We start from the raw sequence: 26,658 nt of genomic DNA, 5'->3' as shown, positions 1-26,658 counted from the left end.
ATGCCCTGGGAATATGCAGTTTGTGTCAGTTCATGGCCAAACCACGAACTAAACTGGGATGCTTCTTTGCAAACCAAACTGGTTTTTGCTTTGTGCACCCAAGAGAGGCAAGGGTCCTACAAGTGAGATGTATTTCAATCATGAAAATGGGATAGGACTTTGATTTCTGCTCTACTCCCAATATCTGTCTGGTGGTGCCAAATTTCCCCTTGCAGTCTGCACTCTCCTACTTGCCTGCTGCTCTCCAAATCTTATCCCTTGCCTAAGCAAATCTACTTTAGGGTCCTCTTGCTGTTTCCTGCCCGCCCAGATATATTACCCTTTTTCTGTCACTAAATGTCCTTGTCTTGTTATTCTGCCTTTTTCTCTTGCTACTGTCCTTCAAATTAAGTGACTGTTGTGCCAGATTCTCTCACAGTACACTGCTGTCTATATTAGTATGTGTTTGGTAAAGTTTGTCCAGTTTGGATGGAAAACCATGTACAAATCAAGAAGTGTAATTTCTTCCACTGAAATAATAGGAGACAATTATGAAAATGAAAGCAAGCAATAATTAAAGCCATATGAAAAAATGCAATAATGAAACAATCCCTTTTGGAATTAAAAACAAAAATGAAAGAAATGAAAGAAACTCCCATGCACAAGGTGTTTTAATGATGTGTTTTTGTTTGGTTTGTTTGGTGTCTGTCTGAGTCAGTTGACAGTTTAAGAAAATTCTCTAAATGCAAGTATTCCTATGAAACTCTGTTTAAAAACATATAAACAATATATACAACATTGAAACCAGAAATACAGATAATTATCCGTGTCATATTGGCTTATTTAAAAAAAGGCATCCTCAATAATGGAAGATTTGCATAAATATGATGACAGGGCAAAGGGATGGGGTTTGCCCGAATGTCCAGTGCCTTGTACTGGGCAGATCCATGCAAATGCATGATACCTGGAGCAGCTAGATAGGCCAGCACTGGAAAACTAAAATGCTGCAGCTGCTAGAATTTAAACTTCCCAGAGAAAGATGAAATTTTGGACAAATGGATACTGGGCATAATTTTAAAAGGCAGCCAGGCTAATGAAAGCAATAAATGATTTCGTAACACATCTAAAACTGAAATAGTCCCTAGACAGTGGTTTCTTGATTAGTCCCGTGGATTCAGACAGTCAACTGATGTGCTGTGTGAGGGTACAGCTTTCTTGGCCAGTGGCCCACTTCTACTCAGCTGTCCTAAAAAAATGCCCACCTTACTTTGTGGGAGGAGAGACCTTTAAATTTTACAAAGTCCTTCCCCCTCTGTTGAAAACTGGGGGTGCATCTAGAGAGTTAAGGAGCCAGTCCTGAGTTTTGCACTTCATCTGGAGTCCAAAGACCAGAAAAGAAGATTAACACCTCCTTCCCAAAGTCTCCATTAAGGACATGGCTGCTTGATGGTGGCCTAACCACCAGAGAAGCTCTCAGAAGGTCATTGTCAAGGAAAGGTTGTGTTGTGAGGACCCAAGACTTTCAGCAAAATGAGAACAATTATAATGACTCCAAGAACTTCATGCTCATGATTTTTGACATCCTCCCATAAACTTGTGCAAAGAGCATGCATGTTCACTCCAGCCTTCATAACATTCAGATATTACTTGAGCTACTATTTGCCACAACGGGCATGAAGGTGCTTTGTTTCTTCAGCTCTCCTGCATTCCTCCTTTTTCCCTTCCCCTTGTCTCCAGGAATATGACTATGAATTCCTGATACAAACTTTGGTTCCCTGAGAAGAAAACCCAGGTGAATCAGGATTTGCTTATTTCCCACAAGCAGGAATTCTAATGGGAAGTCAAGAAATGCCTGTTTCCCTGGGTACCAATATCCATACATCATGGAAGACTGGATCACATTTCAAACCAAGCATCCTTAAGTATGCCCCATGTGAGAAATTAGGAGGGAAAAGGAGGAGCATGGGGAGTACATGGGCATGAGAAACAAGCAACAGCCATGACTATTCTGGCAAAGTTATGGCTTAGCTGACATCATGTAGGAATAGGAAAGTTGTTTCTTTCCTGCTGCTAGGATATTTGGAACAATTATAAAGAAATACCATATTTCAAAACATAGAGTAGCGTATTTGGTGACTCCTGCTTCAATGACAAGTGAATATATTTATTAGCTGTACACTTTTACTCCAAACCACCTCATATTTAATCAGAACTCAAGACCAATTCAAATACTACTTCCAGGAAAAATAGCAACTTTGACAAGAAACACAGCAAGTTTTGGGAAAACAAAATTAGTCACATAGCACTGCTACCCCCCCCCCCCCCCTTTGGGCACTTCTAAAATTCATGCTGGGCTTGGTTTATAATGTGTGAAGTCATTTGTACTTGGAATTTTGTAGTGTGTTGGGTTTCTTCCCAAGTGGGGATAAGTCTGACCAGAAATGAACATAATTGTAAAGATTGTTCAGGGTTTTTAAAATATTCATTTTAGGAGATTACTTAAAATTAATAAGAGGAGAGTACAAAATAATACTATGATTTTATTGTGTTGCAGCTGACTCTGGGTAACGAAGATGACTGCCCTGCCTGTGACAGTGCCCTCAGTGCATTTATTTCCAACCAGACTATTCAAGCTGCAGAGCTGCTCCCCAGTCCCCCTCCCCATTGTTTTACAGGGGAAAAAAAAACACCTAGGACAATGAATGTTAAATAAAACAGCTTTGTAGGAGGTGGCACTATACTCTTCTGCTCCCTGACCAGAAAATTTTTAGTGGTTTAGATTTCTAGGCATACAGATAAAGACTAACAGAATGTGAAATGGTTTTAAAAAGCATAAAGACCAATTAACCTCTTGTACAATGGTCTCTAAGTTCTTGTCATGTTTAGGGCAAGTCCACAAACTATCAGTTTCCAAACAGTATTAAATATGAGGGAATATCTCTAAATTATAAATTTGATCACAGCAAAGTGCCTGCTGCTACTAACCTTCTGCATTCAGACAATACTACACACCACAGGGAGCAGTAAACAAGCCAGATATGCCCCATAGCTTACTATCCATCACCAAACCACAATTTAGGGGGGGGGGGCATCCTAAACTGGAGTTTAATCAAACCATGTTGTGATTTATTGTGGCATTTGAATGAAGCCACTTACTGCCAAATGATGACTGCTAATACAAATCAGTTGTTATAGACAGACTGTACAGTTGTACCTCAGCTGTCAAATGGTGACTGCTACTGAGGATCAGCTGTCAAAAATTGTTTTTCAAATGTTGCCTACTGTTGCCTTACATGAAGATCGATCTGAAGAAGTGAGCAGTGATTCATGAAAGCGGCCACAAATTGTGTTAGTCTTTAAGCTGCTACTGGACTCTTGCTCTTTTCTACTGCGGCTTGCTGTTAGATATAAAATACTGCAACATGTTAATCTCTTCTATGTCTTAATAGACAAAGAATATTTGCCACTGAGATTTACAGAAGAGAATTTTTGTGAACTTTAAAGCAAATATTTCTAGTCCCAGATAGTGTGATGGCCTATGGAAATAAATAAGCGATATGTTTGTTTTCTGAACTGAACTTGTGTGCCTAAAGACTTATTCTTTCCTATTGTGACTTTTGCCGCACTCATGGAAATGCATATTTCTGCCTCTCCCTTCCTGTAGCCTGCTGTGTCCACTACCTTCAGAAATTATGCCCTGGTGACTGGTGGACTCCACGGAAGAGTGTAAGACAATGTTGGGGGTCCACAGTAGGAAGAGGAAATCAGCAAAAAAAAAAAATAGTTCCCCTTTTCATGGTGATTTAAGCCAAAATGTTTTACTTGTTCGCATAAAAAATGTAGAATGTGAAACTGGAAAAGGTGTTCACATCTACAAACTGGCTTCCCTGTTGAATGTAAATTACTTGGAAAGCTTTACCACCATGGGTTTACCACCATGCAGTATTTTTTCAGCTGATCACCAAGGAGACTTGTGATTGCCAGAATAGCTATCCGAAAATGGCCTCCATGAAAACCCCTGAAAATATTTGGGATTTTTCAGGGCTGTTGTATAGAAGAAGAAGAGGAGATTGAATTTATACTCTGCCTTTCACTCAGAGCAGCTTACAGTCTCCTTCCCTTCCTCTCCCCAAAACAGACACCTGTGAGGTAGGTGGGGCTGAGAGAGCTCTTTCAAGAACTGTTCTTGAGAGAACAGCTCTGAGAGAACTGTGACTGACCCAAGGTCACTCATTAGGTGCATGTGAAGGAGCGGGGACTCAAACCAGGCTCTCCCAGATTAGAGTCCATCACTCTTAACCACTACACCAAACTGGCAATCCATTTAACATTTATTGGTAACGCTACTTCAAAAACAGTGTCCCCTGAGTCCATTATAGCCTAATTATGGGGTATAGAGGTGCTGAGAAAAATGGACAAATCCAAATATTTCCTGAATCCCAATACCATATAAATATTGGGATTCAGGAATATTCAGAAATACCAATATTTTTAGGTTTCAATGTACCCAAACCTGAAAAATACCATTTTTTGTCCACAACCCTGAGTATAACTAGAACACACTTCTGAAACTTTGAAGAGATACAGCAACTCAAGTGGTTTCAAAATTTCTATAAAACTAATTGAAAAGGAAGGTTTTAAATTTCCAATGGAACTCAGCCAAAAAGGTTTAGTAATTTGTTTCCAAAAGGTCAGTTCTGTCTGAAAATGCTGCTTCTCATCATCATGGATTTGAATGGATAGTGAGGAGCAACAATTAATAAGACCTCTTGGTGAGGGTCAGGGAAAGTTCACTGCATAAGTGATCTTTGCATCTGCTTGGTGAGTCCAGTCTGAGGATATGGTTTATGTAGTTTACTCCTACTGATCTGCCCTACCACATCCTCAGTGAGCATCAACAATACTGGCAGTGTTGGTAGTGATGTTGGTGCTTTTCTTCTCCTACATCTTGGCTGCTGATGATGTGAGAAGAGATGGATATAGCATCACATGTCATGTCCCCAACCTGTACCTCCTCTTCCTAGGAGGAAGATAGACTCCACTGGAAATAGCAGAGGTGAATGGGAGCAAGGAATGAAGTGGTGTGCTGCTTGAGCAAACGAGAGTTTTATTAGTGTGGGGAATTTATGATTTCACAATTTCCCCCATTTCTAATCCCTAAATAATAGCTACTTTTGTAAAAGATTTTTATTCTGTTACTGCATTTAAATATCTACAAATCTTATTGACATTATATAAAATAAATATCAAACTTGGAGCCCAGTATCACCTTTAAGATCAATGAAGTTTTATTCAGAATGTAAGCTTTGGTGTGCATGCATGCTTCATCAGATAATGAAATGGGGTACAATGAGCAGTGCTACATATAGCTGGTGGGCAGTGGTTAAGCATGCAATATAGCAGGGGTGGCCAACGGTAGCTCTCCAGATGTTTTTTGCCTACAACTCCCATCAGCCCCAGCCAGCATGGCCAATGGCTGGGGCTGATGGGAGTTGTAGGCAAAAAAACACCCCTGCAATATAGTAAAACTTAGAATCCAATGGCAAAATGTTGGAATTAACAAAGAACACCAAGTTTGGTCTGGATAGCATACCAGTCTAAAATGTGTGTGCTCTTTTGAAAGTTTGTGGGTGATCTTCAAGGTTCTTTTCAGAAAGACTCTTTTTTGAAGAGGCCTCACCGAAAGGCACAAATCCTGATACTGAACAACAAAAAAGATAATATAAATGGGTTTTCAGGCCCTGTTCTTAACTGCTTCTGGAGTAGATATCAGGGCTGAATCCATGTCTTCCCTGTAATGTAAAACCTCTTGAGCACACACTGACTGTACTGAAGAACGTGATAAATATGTCATTCATCTGAACGTTTAGAAACCATTAAATTGATGCAATGATTAACCTGGAAAGCTTCAATATGTTTGAGCTCATATTGCTGTGAAACAGCATATACCCAGGCAATCCAAATATTTACATTATTCTGACAGCGTATCATTCTAATTACTAAGCAAAAAAACATATGCACACAGGGGACAAAACAAGAACTTTTAATCAGGGGTATTGCGGAACTGAACTTTGGGTTTTCTCCAAGACTCCATAGCTCATAATAATGAAGAGTAGCTGTTGGTGGAATAATACTATTGTATGCATTTAAGCCAGAGAACATCTTTGGTTTTATCGGCATGGCTGAACAATGGCTATGTCTTTCAACAGAAATAAAGGAACAGCCCTTCTTGGAACTGTATCTAGTCTGCCTATGGATCATTTTAAGAAAGAAGGAATTTTAAAATTTGTGTATTTATGTTATGTTATTTATAGTCTGCCTTTCGAAGGAAGGAAGGAAGGAAGGAAGGAAGGAAGGAAGGAAGGAAGGAAGGAAGGAAGGAAGGAAGGAAGGAAGGAAGGAAGGAAGGAAGGAAGGAGGCAGGCAGGCAGGCCTGATAAGCTTAACCTCTAAGGCCCAAAAAAGAAGTGATAAAGGTCAATTATTTTTGTCAGTCTGTTCATGGGAAATTTTGTGCATGCTTATCTGCAATTTGAATCAGGACCATGCAGTGAGGGCAGGCTGGATTTAATCATTCATGTTCTTATTAATATTTTAAATGGGGAAAGTTTATTTTAAGATCTTTTTTTAAAAAAAACTACTAATAACAGAGTGGGGAGTGAAATGAAATAGTGTTTGAAAGGTTAGATATCTTTTGCCCTACCTGCACCAGGACAGCACTTTTGTGAAATTTACATTTCACAGCACAGATGAAATTTACATTTCGCAGCACAATACCTCTGTTTGCGGCCTGGATTTCAATGTAGTGATTATGAAAGTACAAAGCATTACAAGAGGTTTCTGAGCCAGTGCTGCTTCATATTACCAATGAATCATTTCAGTGAAAATATTTGGGCATTTTTTCTGTCACATATATTTGCAGGAAAGCACTATAGGCAGATTTCCCCTTTCCTTCTATGGAGCCGCAATAAAGTGGGTGTGCTGCAACTGGATTGTAGAATTGGACTACAGATTGCTCTCCCCAACAATAAAATCACTAGGGATGGGAGAATAATCTCTAAGATTAGATCTAGGGTTTTTTTTTTCATATTCAGTACATGAAGAATCAGAGAGAGAGAGAGAGAGGGAGGAATCATCTATAGCAGGGGTCGCCAACCCCCAGGCCAGGGATCGGTACCCAGCTGTGGCCTCTCCCCCTCCCCCTGCAGTACCTCCTTCTCCCCCCGTTTTCACTGTTTTAAGGCCAGAGAAGGGAAGGAGACAAGAGCAGTGTCTCTTGCCACTACTGCAGCAATTTTCCTGCCGATCAGCTGATCGGCTGGGGGGGGTGGCCTGGGAGGCGCTTCACGGCCCCTTCCCCAGCCTTAAAATGGTGAAAATGGAAGAGGAGGAGGCAGCGAGGCTGCACGGGGGGGGGGCAGCAAAAAAGGGAGGAGGAAAATGGGGGGAGGAAGAGGTGGCAAGGCTGCGCAGGGGGTGGCAAAGGAGGGAGGAGGAAACGGGGGGGAGGAGGAGGTGCCACCACTGCAGGGCGTGGTGGGAGGTCAAATTGGGTGCCCCCACCCTGCCGGCCCTGGGGTCAAAAAGGTTGGGGACCACTGATCTATAGTAATAATTCTCTTATCGCCATGGCCAAACCAAGGATGGCCATTCGCTAATATTTTGAGAACAAACAATTGGCCCATCACATGTCAGTTAGTGTCTCTAGAATCACATTGGCTGACTTCTCTACCCCACCTACCCAGGCCCAGGAATGTAGAACAAGCTGTCAGAAGCAGTCTTACCTCAGAGACAGCCACATCTCTTAGTTCTTTTCTGTCAACCAGCTTCAAAAAGGGCTGCAGAGCTCCTGTGGCCCTATCAACAGCCCCCACAGATGGCCTCCCAGCACACACAGCCTCAGAAGGCCACTGCAATAGTCAGGGAGCCTGGCACCACCTCAGAAGGCAGGGCTGTCCCACCTTTACTGTCTTTCACTCCCTCTCTCTCCTGACTTTTGTTTGATATGTACTTCTTGTAAACAAATTATATTACAATTTTGCTTTTTAATCCAATAAAACGTTGCCTTTCTTTTTTGTGGTGAATTTAGTCCATTTACATTCCAAGATGGGGAGTGGGGGGGTGGGCTCCCTCCAAGTGTCCTGCCCCCCCAGGGAAAGTGCACGCGCAATACATCGCCTCTCCTTTCCCAGTGTAGTGAACGCTGCGTGGTCACTGTCTGGCTATGCCTGGCAGATGGTCACTGCAATGGCCTCTCCTACATTACTGCATCCGTGGCAACACCTTCTCGCTGCCCCCCCCCCCCCCGTTTTCACAGAGTTTGCCACGTCATGGTGCGACCGTATGTCCGGCGGTATAACCGGATGGGCAGGCTGGGCTCACCAACCTCGCCAGCCAAGAGAAGGAAAACTCTAACATCAAGCCCGGGCAGACAGAGCTCGTTAATGTAACATCTACCACCTGGAGGACTTGCTGCCAGCATCCCGGCTTACTGGGCCATGGCAGATGACCCCATGGTGAAAGGGTGGAGCCAGTACTGCGCACACTGCGCTTCACCTAAAAATTCCTCTGCGCAGGCCTGAAGGGTATCCACATCCACAACCCACAATATACCAAGTTTTGCAGCAATGGGCAAGGGGCGAAACGGCAGGTGGAAGATGCCACTGGAAGCCGCAGTCCTGATCCTGCATGTAGACGGTTCAGGGTATTGGTCGCCTGATGCTGACCCGGAGACGAAAACATTTTTCGGCAGCACCCTGAACAAACTAAGCAGCCTTATTTAGGGACAGCACTGCTTGCTCCGTATGGAGAGGGGCCTAGAAAAGGTGGCCTAAATAAAGCTCGTCTTCTCCCCCTGTTGGCTAGCTGCGGTCAACGGACATCCTTACTTGTGGTCGAAAAATAACAACAAAGAAAAGGCATGCACCTGCCTCACAAAGTGTGCAGAGACTAAAGCTTGCGTGTTGGAACATCAGAACCATACTTGACACAGTAGACAGTGGTCGCCCTGAACGACGTTCTGCTCTAGTTGCCCACGAACTTCTCAGGTTGAATATCGACATAGCAGCTCTCAGTGAGGTCCGTTTCCCTGAGGAAGGTAATCTTCAAGAACACGGTGCTGGCTATACCCTCTACTGGTCGGGTAAGTCAAAGGATGAGAGCCACCTTTCTGGCGTTGGCTTCATGGTCAGGAATTCCATTGCCTCTAAACTCAAAAACTTGCCAACAGGTCAATCAGATCGCATCATGTCTATGCGCTTCCCATTTCAAAACAAGCAGCAAGCAACACTCTTCAGTGTGTATGCCCCAACCCTTCAAGCAGATCCTGCAGAAAAGAACAAGTTCTATGCTGATCTATGCTACCTCGTACGGAAGACCCCTACAGAGGACAAGGTGATCATCCTTGGCGACTTCAATGCCAGAGTAGGTAAAGACTCGGAAGCCTGGAAAGGAGTACTTGGCAAACACGGCATTGGCAACTGCAATGATAACGGGTGCCTCCTGCTAGAATTCTGCATGGAGCATCAGATCACCATTACCAACACTATCTTTCAGCAGAAGAACAGTCTGAAGACAACCTGGATGCACCCACGGTCCAAGCATTGGCACCTTATTGACTACATTCTGGTGCGCCAGAGAGACCTTGGAGATGTCTTACACACCCGAGTAATGCCCAGTGCGGAATGTCATACGGATCATCATCTTGTACGCTGCAATCTCTGTCTTCATTTTAAATCTACACCCAGGAGAGGCAGTATCCCCTGGAGGAAGTTTCAGGTTGGCAGCCTTCACTCAGCCAAAGTTAAAGCTGCCTTCCAGGCAAAACTCCAGACAAGAATTGAGGACCCCAGTTGCCTCACAGATCCTTCTCCAGAAGCACTCTGGGAACACCTAAAAACTACCATCCTGTTGACCTCTGAAGAAGTCCTCGGGTTCTCCACAAGGTAGAACAAGGACTGGTATGACGAGAACAATCAAGAGATCCAAGAATTACTGGCGAAAAAGAGATCTGCCTACCAAGCACATCTTGCTCAGCCCTCCTGTCCCGGGAAAAAAGCAACCTTTCGCGCTGTATGTAGCAACCTCCAGTGCAAGCTTTGGGACATTCAGAACGAGTGGTGGACCAAGCTTGCAGAGAGAACCCAGCTGTGTGCAGACACTGGTGATTTAAGAGGGTTCTACGAAGCCCTGAAGGCAGTATATGGTCCATCATATCAGGTTCAGAGTCCCTTGTGTAGAGCAGACGGCCAAGTGCTCCTCACAGACAAGGCATCCATACTGAACCGGTGGTCGGAGTATTTTCAGGTTCTCTTCAGTGCCAATCGCGTAGTTCAAGATTCAGCAATCCACCTCACCCCACTTCAACCAGTGAAAACAGAGTTGGATGAGATCCCCACCCTAGAAGAGACTGTTAAAGCCATCAAGCAACTGAAAAGTGGCAAGGCAGCGGGAGTTGATGGAATCCCACCAGAGATCTGGAAGCATGGGGGCATAGTACTACATAGCACACTTCACAAAGTACTTGTCACCTGCTGGGAACCAGGCAAACTACCACAGAACTTTCGCGATGCGATCATCATTACTCTACATAAGAACAAAGGGATAAAGTCAGATTGCTCCAACTACCGGGGGATAACCCTGCTCTCCATCGCAGGCAAAATCCTTGCCAGAATACTCCTGAACAGACTGGTGCCCACCATTGCAGAAGAACTCCTCCCAGAGAGCCAGTGTGGCTTCAGAGCTAACAGGAGCACCACCGACATGGTATTTGTTCTCAGGCAGCTCCAAGAGGAATACAGGGAACAGAACAAGGGTGTATATGTGACTTTTGTCGACCTTACCAAAGCTTTTGATACCGTTAGCAGGAACGGCCTGTGGCAAATCTTGGAACGTCTAGGATGTCCCCCAAGGTTCCTCAGTATGGTCATCCAGCTACATGAAGACCAGCGAGGCCAAGTTAGATACTGCAACGATCTCTCGGAGCCCTTCCCAATAGGCACAGGTGTAAAGCAAGGCTGCGTTCTCGCGCCAACTCTCTTTACGATCTTCTTTAGCATGATGCTTCAAAGAGCCGCAGTAGATTTAGATGACGACGATGGTGTCTACATCCGCTATCGCACCGATGGCAGCCTGTTCAACCTGAGGCGACTAAAGGCCCACTCCAAGACAATGGAAAAACTTATCCGAGAGCTACTGTTTGCTGATGCTGCTGCACTTGTCTCCCACTCGGTATCAGCTCTGCAGCATATGACATCCTGCTTTGCAGAGGCTGCCAAGCTATTCGGCCTAGAAGTTAGTCTGAAGAAGACAGAAGTTCTCCACCAGCCTGCACCCCAGGAAGATTATCACCCTCCTTGCATCACTGTGGGTGAATCAGTTTTGAAGACAGTCCAGCACTTCAGCTACCTGGGGTGCATCATTTTCTCAGACGCCAAGATCGACATGGAGATTGACAATAGATGGCAAAGGCAAACTGTGCATTTGGCCGACTGCATAAAAGGGTGTGGAGCAACAAGCATCTGAAAAAAGGCACAAAGGTCAATGTTTACAAAGCGGTTGTGATGACAACCCTCATCTAGGGCTCCGAATCGTGGGTTTTATACCATCATCACCTGCGACTCCTTGAGCGCTTTCATCAGCGCTGCCTTTGCACCATCCTCAACATCCACTGGAGTGACTTTGTTACCAACACTGAAGTCCTCAAGCGGGTGAAGGTTACAAGCATCGAGGCATTGCTGTTGAAGACACAGCTGTGCTGGGCAGGGCATATCTCCAGGATGGAAAACCACCGCCTTCCCAAGATTGCCCTGTATGGCGAATTTTCCACTGGCCATTGATGTCGTGCCTGCCCCAGACCCAGCCCTTGCTAACTCAGAGCAGGAGCCACCTGAAACTGATCAGGCCACACCAGGCCCTAGTGCATCCCCTCCTGAATCACCACCTCCTGTAAGCCGGCTACGTGAGAGGAGACGACAGGAGTTCAGAAACAGACGGAGAGATGTACGCATGCGTGGGAGGAGAGATCTCAGCCCGGAGTACTAACAAGTTAACAAGCCAGCACAGTATATCTGTAACCCTGACCTCAAGGCAAATTGTGTTGGCAACGAACGATCCTCCTGGGACGTGACTACGCTCTGCACCCTCTTGCTTGCTGCGAGAACCCGTGTAACTCCTGACCCGGCCTGAACCTTGGACTTGAACTTCTGGACTCTGACTTTGTTTGTGGACTGACCTAGGTAATTGGCGTTGTTTTCTCTGGCTTCCGACCCCCTGCATTCCTGCGACCAAGCTTTCCGTCTCCTCCTTCGGCCGGACTGATTTACGGTGTTGAAATAATTGGACTGTTTAACGACCACCCCTGCGCTCCTCCCCAGCCGGCTGCGAGAGTTCTGGCCAGCTGCCGGATGTTGGCAGCCGTCGTTCCTTATCTGCAACCCGGGCCCTGACAATTGAAATAGAGGGGCACCAAAGAAGAGGTACAAGGACTCCTTGAAGAAATCCCTTGGTACCTGTTGCATTAACCATCACCAGTGGTCTGACCTAGCCTCAGATCGCAAAGCATGGAGGCACACCATCCACCAGGCTGTCTCTTCCTTTGAGAACGCACGCATAGCTGGTCTTGAGGATAAAAGGAGATTGAGGAAGAATTGTACTGCTACAGCACCAACCCCAAATCAGACTTTTCCCTGCAGCCACTGTGGCCGGACCTGCCTATCCCGCATTGGTCTTGTCAGCTACCAGCGAGCCTTCAGCAGACGTGGACTACTGCACCTTTCTTAAATCTTCGTTCGCGAAGTCAAGCCGAGAGAGAGGATTAATACCCTCTCTCTTAGGGAAGCATTAACTACCTCACCAGTCAGCCAGCATGCCACTGGAAGATTTAAGTAACTAGGAAGGGCAAGGGTCATGAAAACAAGTGATAGACCTCAGACCTCCAAGGATCCTGACCACATCCTCAGAATAAAATGAATGGTGTCCCAAACTATTGGACAAGTTGGCACATTGCACCATTTGATCCTGCCACGTAAGTCCAAGTAAGAATGGAGAGATTTTTGTCTGCAAATAACTGAAACCATCACAGATCGCCACCAAGCAATCCACCTTCTCCTGCAGACCAGATCCAAACAGGCCTCTGGCCACCTAGAGTAGCAACTCTGGCTACAATGTGCAGATGTAGTAGTGGTGGGAAAATGTTGTTTCTTTGTTGATATCACTGCTTTAAAATGAGTTTTTGCCCATGTTCTATCAGATTCAGCTCAAGTCTTCTTCTATCTACCTCCCTTGTCAGTAAACCAAGGAGCTACCTGGCTTCTGACACTTAAGAGAGGGTATTTGGGAATCATTTATGTCTTCTGCCCAGATCATTTTCTCATTCCAGAGGTCAACCAGGGTATTGACAAGAGCATCAATCATATCAACAGGAAAATCCCCTAGAACCATCAGAAAGCCATTTGGATCTGTCTAGCTCTGGGGGTAGGTCATCTTAATAGATCCCACATCCCTGTAGAGCAGGGGTGGCCAACGGTAGCTCTCCAGATGTTTTTTGCCTACAACTCCCATCAGCCCCAGCCAGCATGGCCAATGGCTGGGGCTGATGGGAGTTGTAGGCAAAAAACATCTGGAGAGCTACCGTTGGCCACCCCTGCTGTAGAGTCTTGGAATCCTTGTAAGCCCAAACCCAAGCAGATAGTGATCTGTCCTTGAGAAAGGAGTAATCATCAGTTCCTCAGAACACTTTCCTTCTGCCTAGAAGGAGGAATTTATAATTGTTTGGGGTTTAGAATACGTTTTCAACAACAGTTCCATGTGAAGCTTAATTGCAGTTCTGTTGTTTTGTGAAAAAAACTAAAAAGAATGAAAGCTCAAATGATAATTCTCAAGCCTGAAAAGAAAATTTTAGGGTTACTAGTTGATTAAGACATTCCATTTTACACATTTAACTTCACAGAAATTAATATTTTGCTTGTTTTATGTAATTCTCTCTTCAAAAGATTTTCAGAGGATATGTTTAAACAAAAACTGGCAACCTTCCAATAGATTTTGATTTTTTTTAATATTACAAGATTTTTTGGACTAATTATATTGTGGTAAATAAGCCATACCTATACGGTCACGGGAGAGAATATATGGGGTTTTTGTTACTTATCTAAATTGTGTGGATGCAATTATGGAGTTGTTGATGCCTGTTCTGCTAATCTGGTTATATCTGGCTACAAACCCATCAGGAGCCAATTTAAAATGCTCTCTCACCTTGTTCATATCCCTTTCATAAGACAGTGGGCAAGTCTGTGACATCTTCCTTCTATAGTTGATTTAAGCCTATCTACATTCTGGTAATCTTTATCTGCAGACCCAAAAACACTATAGCATCTACTAGTTCATAAGTTTTGCCTCCATGTGAATGTTTTTCGGCAGCAAGTTCAGCAGCAGCAGCCCTATGTTCTCCTGAGATGTACATGTGGTTCATTGTGGCTGACAGCTGTCATGAAAGAAACCTTGTGTTACCACCCACAAACTTTATTCACTGTACAATGAATGCAGAACCCTACTTACTCCTCTGCACATTGCCATCAAATATCTGTTGATTTAGCATCCACATACATGAGCCACATATCAGCAAAAGTTAATTGCAGCCCACTTACAGGAATGGAATGTGTCTAATTTAAGCCTCACCAACTGCAGTGGAATTTATGTGGCAACACACTTTTCTCACATTATGTCTGTTCTATTTATATACATACATGGATAGGCCAAGGTGGTGACACCTCAGTTTTCCATATTCTGTAAACATTCCTAATGTCCAGAGGAAGCTGGGTGTAGTTTGGCACAATTTTTTTAAAAGCCAACATATTTGATGGCTGGGAAGATTCCTTCTGCCATTTCCATTACTGAGAAAACACACGAGCAAGGAAGTAATATTTATAAAAAGTGAGGAAAACAGTTTCCTTCTTGGGCAGGAAATGACAGTTATTCTTAGGGTCTGCCTATAAGAAGTTGAAGGTGAAATTAAATAAAGCTTTGATGGCCTGTATTCAATTTATTCCTGAAGATTTATCCCCTCTGAGTCAAAACAAACAGGATTTACAACTGTGGGAGAGCTATAAAATAGTAATTTGGGCATTTGTTGTTTACGGGGTCACAGAGAGTACTACAGAATTGCCTGCCATATATGATGTCAGCTAGCAAACAGCATCAGGGAAGGAAACAAAACCACCCAAAAGAATCAGGTATGAAAAGGTGATGCCATTAGATTGAGAATTATTATGAATTCATCATTTCTTCTCTTTTGACTTGTTTAGGCAAAGAGCGTATTTTAGCTCGCCCGCAGAGCCTGATGGACCCGGAACGGTTCCTAACGGCCCTGCGGGATACCTGGCCCACTGGCGATTCCCTCAATGATCTGGTAGAGTCATGGAACGACGGACTCTCCAGAGCCATCAAGGCGATCGCACCTAGGCGCCCTCTGCGCCTCCGCCTGAAGCCGTCACCCTGGTTTACCCGGGAGCTGCGGCAATTAAAGTGGGGACTCAGACGACTGGAGAGGCAATGGCGGCGTACTCAAGACGAAGTGATACGAACATCTTATAGAGAGAGTTTGAAAGCCTATGAGATGGCAATCAAATCCGCAAAGAAAGTATACTTTGCGGCCAAGATGGCGTCTGCAACTTCGCGCCCGGCACAATTGTTTGACATAATTCGAGAACTTACAACGCTGCCACAAGCCAGACCAAATTCTATCGAATTGGAAATAGGCTGTGAGGCTTTTGCGAAATTTTTTGCGGATAAGATCACGTCACTCCGCCTCGACCTCCCTGCCAGTTTTGAGACAGTTAGCGAAACCGAGGCCCCGAGTCTGTCTTCAGATTATATTTTGGATGGCTTCAGCCCCCTCAGCCTGGAGGAAGTTGACAGGATTCTCTTATCTGCTCACCCAACAACTTGTAAATTGGACCCATGCCCTTCCTGGCTTATTAAATCTTGCCAGAGGGACCTTAGATATCCTGTACGGGATATCATAAATAGATCCCTGACGGAAGGGCATTTTCCAACGCCGCTTAAAGAGGCAGTGGTCCGTCCCCTCCTAAAAAAAACATCTTTAGACCCGGCCCAATTGGCACACTATTGGCCGGTTTCAAATTTGCCCTTCTTGGGCAAACTTATTGAGAGGGCTGTGGCGATGCAGTTACAGACCTTCCTGGAGGACGCTTCCATCCTAGACCCACTTCAGTACGGCTTTCGCCCAGGCCACGGGATGGAGACGGTGTTGGTTGCCCTAGTAGATGACCTTCAATGGCATCTGGACCGGGGTGTCTCGGCAGTGCTGATGTTGTTGGACCTATCGGCTGCGTTCGATACGGTCGACCATCAGTTACTGACTTGCCGCCTTGCCGACGCGGGAATTCAGGGGTTGGCCTTACAGTGGCTTTCCTCTTTCCTTTATTTATTTGTAATTTATATCCTGCCCTTCCCACTAGGTGGCTCAGGGCGGCTTTCCTTGAAGGTCGGGGACAAAGGGTCGCGATTGGGGGGGAGCTATCCTGGAGGCGCACACTTGAATGTGGTGTGCCCCAGGGGGCGGTTCTCTCCCCGATGTTATTTAACATCTATATGCGACCTCTTGCCCAGATTGCCCGAAGGTATGGGCTGGGGTGTCACCAGTATGCTGATGACACCCAGCTCTATCTGCTTATGGACAATCGACCGGTCTGCGCCCCGGAAAATCTGGACCGGGCACTACAGGCCGTGGCGGAGTGGCTCAGACTGAGTGGGCTGAGGCTAAATCCTGCGAAGACAGAAGTCCTTTGCTTGGGTTGTCGGGGACCGGGGGGGGGAAATCCCCCTGCCAGCTTTTGACGGTGCGCCGCTGATGGCGACGGACAGGGTCAAGAGCCTGGGGGTACTATTGGAGCCTTCCTTAAAGATGGAGGCTCAGATAGCAGCCACTGCCAAGTCCGCGTTTTTTCACCTTAGGCGGGCAAGGCAGTTGGCTCCCTTCCTGGACCGCAACGACCTAGCAACAGTGATCCATGCTACGGTCACCTCGAGGTTGGACTACTGCAATGCCCTCTACACGGGGCTGCCCTTGTGTCGAACTCGGAAGTTGCAGCTGGTGCAGAATGCTGCGGCCCGGCTGTTATTGGGCCTCCCAAGGTGGGGGCACATTCGGCCGGGTCTTCGGGCTCTGCACTGGCTCCCAATAATATACCGAGTTCGGTACAAGGTGCTGGTTATTACCTTTAAAGCCCTATATGGCCTGGGACCTGCCTACCTGAAGGACCGTCTCTCCCCACATGTTCCCCAGAGAATACTGAGGTCGGGAATTCAGAATCTTCTCGCTATCCCTGGGCCAAAAGAAGCCCGCCTAAAATCAACTAGGGACAGGGCCTTCTCTGTTATGGCCCCTACATGGTGGAATCAGCTGCCGGAGGAGGTGAGGGCCCTGCGGGACCTTATTCAGTTCTGCAGGGCCTGTAAGACAACCCTCTTCCGGCTAGCTTACACCTAGACTACATCTAACTGATACGGGAAATGATAGGTAGCTTACCATGTAGCTCTGTTATGCATATTGCTGTACTGTTTAATGTTTTTAGGTTTTAATTTCTTGAATGTTTTAAATCTTTATATTTTAAATGTTAGCTTAAATTATGTTCAATTATTTGTTGTAACAAGCATGATTGGACTCCAAAGGGAGTTCTGGCCATTACATTTAAAGGAACTGCACTCCTTTTAAATGCCTTCCCTTCATTGTAAATAATGGACGATGGGGGCACCTTCTTTTGGGGCTCATAGAATTGGACCCTCTGGTCCAATCTTTTTGAAACTTTGGACTAGGGGGTCCAATCATTTTCAAACTTGGGGGGATTTTTTAGGAGGGGAACCAGCTGTTATGCTGAAAATTTGATGCCTCTGTCTGAAAACACAGCCCTCCCAGAACCCCAAATATGTACAGATCAATTCTCCAGTATACCCTATGGGAACTGGTCTCCATAGGGTATAATGGAGTGCCCAGTGGACATTCAACTGCCCCCTCCTGCTTTCTGATAACACTGGAGCAGGGGGAGGGCCTCCAAACCAGAGGATCCCCTGCTCCCAACTGGTGATTGGCAACCCTATCTTGGAGCTTGCAGCATTGGGATAGGAACTGAAGGAATGGGGGCACCTGCCACTGGGACATGTGACCTGTCAATGAGAAATCCCACGCACACTCCATTCCCAGGGGGTAGAGTGCCCCATTCTTGGCGCTTAAAGCTAGAAAATAACAATCCACAGCTGGCCTGTGCATGCACAGTACATGGAAAATGAACAAGAACTATTAATCCCAGAGTTCCTTTTGAGTAGGCCTGAGGGAGGACACCTAGTGGGAAGGGCAAAGCATTGTAAAACAGTGGAAGCAGTAGGATTTGCAGGCTCAAAAAGTAAGTGTTGAGTTCTCTCTCTCACACACACACACACGCACACACACACTACATGCTGCCTGCCATGTCTGATGGTGGCTATAAATACAAACCAGGCAGCCAGAAATATAAGGAAACAAAAGAAAAGGAACATTATCAACAAAAAGCTAAAGGGTACCAATCTTTCCTCCAGTTTCTCAAATCCTACAAGGCCTGTCTGCAGTCAGGCACCCATATAGTAAACTAGAGGTGAAAATGCACAAATCAAGATTAAAATGATTTCAATACTCTGATTTCAATAAAAATGATTTCATCCAAGTCTGTTGTAAATAAATTTTCAGTGAAGTGTGCATAGCCTTATGGATTCTTTGAAAACTGTGAAAGAAGTTGAAAGGTTTGTCCAAGTTGGCACTCATCAAAACCTGTAGGTGTTGTATAGTGGGGCAAGAATAGTTAAGCCCCCTAGCTGTTTTATCTATTGAGTATGAATTACAAGATAAATCGTGGTGGGACAGCCTGGTTCATAATTTTGCATTAAAAAGACCAAAAATATTAAGGATTTATATTAATAATAATAATAATAATAATAATAATAATAATAATAATAATAATAATAATAATAATAATAATAATAATAATAATAATAATAATAATAAATTTATTTTTATATCCCGCCCTCCCCCGCCAGAGGCGGGCTCAGGGCGGCTCACAGACATGGAAATTCCATGAATTAGATAAAACAATATAAATAACAATTATTAGATATAGTTAATTACATAATAATTTAAAATGAATAAAATAGATAAAAATAGGTGCTATAAAAATACTGTAAATTGTAATATCCACAAGATGGCTAAATAGCTACACATCAGATTAGCCAGGTTCTGTCTCAAAAGCCAGCTGGAAAAGAAATGTTTTACAAGCCCTGCGGAATTGATTCAAGTCCCGCAGGGCTCGTACCATCTCTGGAAGATGATTCCACCATCGAGGGGCCATTACCGAGAAGGCTTGCTCCCTGGTTGTCTTCAGTCTAGCCTCTCTTGGCCCAGGGATTGTTAGAAGATTCTGAGAGCTAGATCTCAGTGCTCTCTGGGGAACATATGGGGAGAGGCGGTCCCTTAGGTAGGCAGGTCCTCGGCCATATAGGGCTTTAAAGGTGATAACCAGCACTTTATAGCGAACACGGTACACAACAGGTAGCCAATGCAGATCCCGCAGCCCAGGCCGCGCATGTTCCCACCGTGGTAGTCCCATTAGCATCCTGGCTGCTGCGTTCTGGACTACCTGGAGTTTCCGTGTTCGGTATAAGGGCAGCCCCATGTAGAGGGCATTGCAGTAGTCTAGTCTCGAGGTGACCGTTGCGTGGATCACAGTTGCTAGGTCGCTGCGCTCCAATCTCTGCAGCCACATTTATCCATTAGAATTTTTTAAAAAGACTCTGACAGGATAATCTCTTTTTATTGACCAAAATGTTACAAAATAGCTGGTACCCTTATAGGATTTTCAGGCTGGATATTATTATTAAACAGAAGTAATGTTAAGTTAGCATTTTCTAGAAATGTAGAATATGTAGGTTTCCCGGAAATGCTTTCCCGGAAATGCCTAGAGCGGCCCCACGTGGCTGACATCATTGCGCTGGCAATGCAGGGGAGCTTCCCCCCACCAGCCCAATGTGGGTTGGGAACCTCCCGGGCAGGGGAATCCCCACCCAGACTGGGGGCTTGGCAATCCTAGGTTCATGAGATTGTATGTATGGCAGAGATCCCCAGCCTTTTTTTTTTTTTTTTTTTTTTGGTCTATGGTGACCTTTAGAATTCTGGTACATTCAGCCATAAAATTTTAAACTGTAGATGTACCTTTAGAGTGGTTTTAGAGAGTAGAACTGATTTTATTATTTATTCTTAAATGTGTTTTTATATGTTGTAATCACATGTGGGAAGGGCGGCATAAAAATTTAATAAAACAAATCAAATAAAAATGGCTGAAGAGGTGGTGCCAGCTACAAAATGGCTGCTACAGTTTACCTTGAGTCACTTGGTAAATATTCTTTTGCAGTAGTGGCAGCTGCTGTCAAAGCAATGTTTTGTTTTGTTTTAAATTGTGCAGTCAATCAAATCTTCACTGGTCTGCAAAAGCTGGCCTGCCCATTTCCTAAAAATACTTTGTGGTCACCAGGAAAGGTGTCATCAGGCACTATGGCACCCACAGGCACCATGTTGGGGACCCCTGATCTATGGGATGAATATAGTGGTGTTGGGATTTGGAGGGGGGCCTGTTTTAGTTTACTGGCCCTGAAAAAAATAATGCTTGGCCCCTACAGGCCTCCAGTTGAATAAGAAGGTGGCAGCAGTGACCAGGGGCACATTTCACCAGCTTCAGTTCGTGAACCACCTGCAGCCTTTCCTGCATAAAAAATATTATGGTATTGTGCTACAATGAGAACATATAGATTTCATTAATTCAATATCCTCAATTTGGAACCCCCCTTGCAAAATATCTGGAAATTTCAGTTGGTGCAGATTGTTTTACATAAACAATACTTTTTCTTCCTATTTTCTGTTTCCTTGCACTTTCCCCCCAAATATATTAATTCATCAACAACCTTTGTGCATCAGTAAATTGGCATTTTGCATACCCTGTTTATCTAAATAATGTACATTGTATGTATAAGCATCATGTGTGTGTGTGTGTGTGGGGGGCTTGCTTATTCATATATCCTCAGCCCAAGCACAAACCAAGGAGGGTATTTTTATTTATTTATTTTTAGACTTATACCATGCCCCTCCCTTGGGTCACAAGGCTTGCGGCTGCTCACAACATCCAACAGGACAATCTATAACTAAAGATAAAACATGCTTACAAAAATATTTAATTATAGTAATAAACTAGCACCCTTGCTCAGGCAAGAAAGTGGGGAGGGGAGGGAGTTCAGCAGGGATGTGATGTCATAGAGTCTGTCTATGAAACTACCATTTTTTCCAGGGGAACTGATCTCTGAAATCTGGAGAATTCCCATCCTACTTGGAAGCTGGCAACCCTACCACTACCAGTTGTTTAGGCCAGAGAACAGAAGAGGAACCTGACTTGAAATAAGGCAACTTTGTGTCCTTGGTTACTCAAGTAATCTGATGCAGAATCAGCAAGCTCCCTACTTAGAGCATGTTCTAATAGCCTGGCACAACTCCCAGCTCTGGCCTGGTGATTTAGATTATAGGTAGAGGTATGGGGTAGGGGGGGAGGCGTCATGTTTTTTTTTGGGGGGGGGGGTTCAGGTATACTGGAACAATAAAAATCAATATTCCAGATATTTCCAAATTCCAAATACTGGTATGGTATTCAGAGCTGGGGGTGTTTTTTTGTGGGGAGAGGTTTCCATTATTCCCTATGGGGAAACTTTCTGGATGGCTGGGGTTTTTTTAAAGGTACATTCACCAAAATTGCTATGGAGCTGATGGTGCCTGTCATTTAAACAACCCCCAAGTTTCAACCCCCAAGTAGATTGGACCAAGGAGTCTGATTCTATGGGCCCTTGAACAGCTGTTCTCCATTATTTCCTATGGATGGGGGAGGAAACAACTCTGCAAGCTACTTCCAGGGCAAAAAGCCATGCTCGCAAGTAGCAGTCACTGAGAACCCACAGCAGGTCCAACAGAATCATTGCAGAACCCAATGATTGTAGTAGAACCCCAAGCCAATATAGCAAGCCAAAAGGAACCAAAATCAAACTAGAGAATCTCTGCAGTGGAAACTCAAGTTGGGAGGCACTTTTGCAAGCCCAATGGCAATGTATAGAGAATCACAAAGAGTAGAGCAAATGGGGGGGGGGGGGGGGGGTGTTGCAAGTCCATCAGTTGACAATGTATAGTTGCCCAGCAGAATCCAGTGCCATTGTAGAAGTTCAAGCCCAACAAAAGCACAAAATATCTGCAGTGGAAACTAAAGGGGGACATTTTTGCAAGCCCAATACTAATATACAGATGCCCAGTAGAACCCAGGCCCACTGTGGCAGTGCAAGCTCAATAGGACTAATTTACTAATGTCAATCTGGAGAATTACAGCAGAACAAATCCGAGGCCTGCAAAGAAAAAAAAAAAAGCTTTATTGAAACTGACAAGCACACTTGAAATTGACAAGAAGCAGCCTACAAGCCCATAGAAACTCCTGGGAGAGGCCAAAACAAAGTGAAGAGGGGAAGGGAGGGGAAGGCGCTTCAATCCATGGGAACCTGCAAATGCCAGCTCCTGATCTTCCTGGTTAATTCAGGATATTTCCAGGATTTTTCAGGACCATTTTTTTCTGTATTCCAAAAACCTCTAGGATATATTTGGGATGCCAAATATACCTGAAAAATGATAGGTATTTTTAGGTATATTTTTGCTCAGGTATATCCAAATGCAAGCCTCTAGTTATAAGCAACCTTCCTCTAACCTTCAGGACTGAGACCGAAGCCCTGCAAAAGTTAAGTATTACATTTGTGTACAGGATACAGATACTCAGATGACCCTTAGGTTCTGACATTAGGACCCATGGGCAACTCTCTCCTAAGGCTCTTGGCTTGAATTGTGGCCAGGGACTTCCGGGGGAGGAAAATGTCGAGCTGAGCTGCGTCTCATAACGGGAGCAGGCTGGAACTTCTGTTCGGGGTAATGGAAGGCAAATTAATGCCTACTGCCTACTTTTCTCAGTCAGAGATTAGTCCAAGATATGCACAGGAAACTTTGAGGAGATTTACCTTGGCTAAAAGGGAGTCCCGGGGGGGGGGGGCTCCTTTGAGGCTTTGAGGGGTCTTCAGGAAGAGTTGCATTTTCATCATCTGCAGAAGTTTTCAGAGTCCTTTATTTGACATAAGCTCGACAGAATCCTAACCTTCTTGGACATTGCTAAACATCTAAAGCTACGCAAGACCGGTGGGAACATGGATAATTGGAAGAGAAGGTACAGATTACTATCTTTCACTCCAGAACTATTTACAATTTAATGGAGTAAATTTAAAAGGTGGAAAATGAAAATCTAGAAAGCTTGGAAGAAGAAGGGGGAAAAAGGTGGAATTTGGACTTTGTAAATATGAAGGACATTGCTAAAAAGTGGAAAGGAATTTATTGTTTGGTCTACTTGCAGTTTTGAGAAAAGAGCACCATCGTCACAGACCTGCAGCATATTCAAGCAAAACAGGAAGTACGTCAAGTATCGTGAGATCTCCTTACTAGTGTGAATGAGACTTCATGGCAAGTAAACCAGGAAGTAGTGGATGAAAAACCTACTCTAGGAATATAACACCATTGAGAAATAGCGGCGGCCATTGCTTGGAGGTCAAAATTAAAATAAGGGTTTTAAAGTGTTCGGGACATTAAAAATTATTGGAATTAACTCAGAAGAAGATAAGTATTATTGGACATATTATGTGTGTGGACTTTAGAAGTTTTTAAAAGGGAAAAAAATTGTAAGAAGCAGCAAAATGTTGCAACCGCCATTTTGAAGCATTTAAAGACTTTAAAAAGAAATATCTTGATTTTGGGAGCTTGGAGGATGGCGAAATTAGGCTTATTATAAAAGGCAAGTCCTATTCTTTTGAATCTGATAGTTGAATTTGAATTTGGTGAGGTCTAAATTTTCGCTGTTTTTTAAATGTCAGAACACAAGCAACCCCGTACAAGGGCTACTTCATTAGAAAAAATGCAGGACCAATTCGAAGCAATGGAGACCAGATGATGAGAGATATGAGAGAGATGATAACTGAATTGAAAAAAGAAATTATTGAAGAGATTAAAAAAAGATATGGAGGATCTCAGAAAGGAAACAGAGGAAACAGTGCAGGAAGTAGAAGGCAGAATGAGAGTATATGATTCCACCTAGTTGAAAATGCAAGAAAAAGTGACAATCCATGACTGCAAACTGATGGAGACTCAGATATGTCTGAGAAGAGTACCCCGAAAAGGAAGATGGTGATCTAAAAGAATATATAATAAAAATAATTGCAGAATTTTTAGAGGAAGATCCTGAAGACTATATGTATAGAGTGAACTCACTTTATGCCAAGAAAAACAACTTACCAAAAGATGTTGTTATAAGATTTATGACAAAGGAAATGGTGGGATCATGAATAAAACTTTGAAAAGACATTGATAGTGGGAGGCAGTAGAGTAAGAATTATGAAGGAGTTGCCAAGGCAAGTGATAAATGATAGAAGAACATATAAAAAATGACAGAAAAATTAAGAGATAATGGAATAAGATTTAGATGGATAATACCTGAAGGTCTGAGCTTTGAACTTCAGGGGAAAAGAATCACAATTACAAATGCACAGGAAATACATAGATTTTATGAAGAAAATAAAGAATTTGCATCATGATGGATTACAAATTATTGTCTTGGAATGCAAATGAACTAAATTCACCACAAAAAAGAAGGGCAACATTTCATTGGATTAAGAAACAAAACTGTAATATAATTTGTTTACAAGAAGTGCATATTAAATAAAAGGATTACAAATTTTTATGGAATAAACAATTGGGACTAGAATTTTTTTCATTGGTTGAACAGAAAAAAAGGGGAGTGATTTTTTATATTAAACAAGAATTGGAGCCAAAATTAGTGTTTAAATATAAAGATGGGAGATTTGTAGCAATAGAAACAATATTAAATGGAAAGAAAATGTTGCTATTGGGACTGTATGTGCCTAATGGTGCAAAGGATGCTTTTTAAAAGACATTATACAACAGCTTGATGAACTGACCTATGATCAAGTTTTGATAATGGGAGATTTTAATGGAACAGTTAAGAACTCATTGGACAGGTCTGGAGGGGAAAAAAAACAACAGTAAAGAAGGAAAACTGCCAAAGTCTTTTTTTGAATTGGTTATCTTAGGAATCAGTTCTTAAAATGGCTGAACTGACTCCATCTTAGTACTAGTAATGTTGTTTCTGCAAGTCATGCTGAGGCATGCAGCAGGTGCTTCTTGTTACCATTGTAAGGTGGTATGACAGCACCTGTGATTAGGCTTTGTGCTGACTCATGAAGGCTGATGAAACCTCTGTATAGATTGCATGATTGGTGTGTGTATAAAAGGAAGGCCAGTGAGCTTGCTCTTCCTGCCTGTAAGGATTATGGGTACTGCATTACTTACTTTCCGAGTGGCAGCGAATACTGCTGGTGTGAATCTTAGCTACTGTGCTTGGATTATTCTCTGTATACTTGCTGATATTACTGTTATCTGCTGTATTTTGGACTGCTTACTGTGTATGACCCTGGCTTGGCAACGACTTTGAATATTGGATGCTGTCCTGGTAAATATATATTCACTGTAACTACAGTTGTGTCTCTTGTCTGCTAATTCCTGTGTTTCCCATTCCTGTTCTTTAGCAGCCCCTTCAGAGAACTGTGTATAAATTCTCTGTCAGGTTAAACAAGAAAATCTAGAAGATATATGGAGGAAATTTAACTTTGAAGTTCAAGACTATACTTTTTTTCAGCAAGACATAAAACTTTTTCTAGAATTGACATGTTGTGGGGAACGAAAGATTTAGGTCTTATAACAATGAAAATAGAGATTTTACCTAACCCAATAATGTGGATTGCAAAATTTTCCAAGAAGTTGAGAAGATGGAGATTGAATGAAGATTTGCTACAGAATAAAGAAACAGTGACATACCTAGAAAATGAAACTAAAGCCTTTTTCCAAATGAATGACAAAGAGGAAATAGATTTCCATATGGTCTGGGATGCTTACAAAGCAGTGACGAGAGGAATGTTGATTACTTTGAATAATAAGGACAAAAGAGTAAAAGAGAAACAGATGTTGGACATTCAAACTGAGATAAAGAAAAAAGAAGGGGAGTTGAGAACAAGGCCAGGGAAAAAGAAAATTATAAGGGAAATTACAATATTACAAACTCAAATGAGACATTTGTTAAATAAAGAAGTGGAATGGAGTTTGAAAAGATTGCAGCAGAAAACCTTTGAGGGAGCAAATAAACCAGGAAAGTATTTGGCTTAGCAATTGAAAAAAAAGAGGGAAAGTAAAATTATTAATAAAATTATGGTAGATGGAAGAGAAGTGGTTACCTGAGGGAATAAAAAGAGAATTTTTTAAGTATTATGCCAAATTATTTAAAGGTGTTAAAATAAAGAAGGAGGAGATAGATGAATATTTACAAAAGATAAAAATAGAGCCCTTAACTGAAAATATGTGAAAAGTTTTGAATGATCCAATTGAAAAAAATAGAAATTGAAGCAGCAATCAACACAATGAAACACATGGAAGGAAGCTGTTATTTCGTTGATACC

This window comes from Heteronotia binoei, chromosome 2, assembly GCF_032191835.1.
Source record: "Heteronotia binoei isolate CCM8104 ecotype False Entrance Well chromosome 2, APGP_CSIRO_Hbin_v1, whole genome shotgun sequence".
NCBI classification, from domain to species: domain Eukaryota; kingdom Metazoa; phylum Chordata; class Lepidosauria; order Squamata; family Gekkonidae; genus Heteronotia; species Heteronotia binoei.
This window is presented reverse-complemented; position numbering follows the sequence as displayed.